This window comes from Elaeis guineensis, chromosome 3, assembly GCF_000442705.2.
Source record: "Elaeis guineensis isolate ETL-2024a chromosome 3, EG11, whole genome shotgun sequence".
Classification (NCBI taxonomy): Eukaryota; Viridiplantae; Streptophyta; class Magnoliopsida; order Arecales; family Arecaceae; genus Elaeis; species Elaeis guineensis.
The window spans coordinates 74,855,253-74,855,912 of NC_025995.2; positions in this window are offsets into that span (position 1 = coordinate 74,855,253).

The following is a 660-nucleotide window of genomic DNA, read 5'->3' on the forward strand; positions in this document are numbered from 1 at the left end:
TCGATTCAGCCTCTGCCAACGGACCAACAGCAACACTAGTATTAATAATAAAAAATTCTATTTAGGCATCATTAAAATTAACTACTTAATAAAAACATTCTATTTATTTCTCATGCATATTATAAAATCGAATCTCGATCGGCACGATTTTTTTTTAAATTATAAAACAAATGCGTCCCAAACCAGCAAATGACACCGAGATTCCGCCCTGCTTTGGGCTGCCCGTCGGTGTCCAGCTGGCCAGCCTCGAATCTGAAAACTAAAAGCTTACGTATTCCCTGGCATCAGTTCAACAATGCTATATGCGCGACGGTGACTAGCACCCACTTGTTAAACCAGTCCACCGTAAACGACAAACCAATGGGTGACACATAAAAACGTCCACCACGGGCCCCACACAGTACTATGACGTGTCTGCAATGTCACATGCCTAATTCCGTGTTCTCTGTTCCTAACACCATAGCAGCAGGCAAGCGCCGTGAGCTAAAGCATCCGACGCTTGAAAGTTCCGGACCTGGGTCGCTCGCCAACACTATCGAGGTCCAGGCCTCCGCTTTCCATCTCACCTGAGTACCCCGCCCTTCCATGACCTGATAATGATCGGCCGATTCCTATCCGCACTTCAGCAATCACCCAGGCCAATTTACATAAATCATTGAT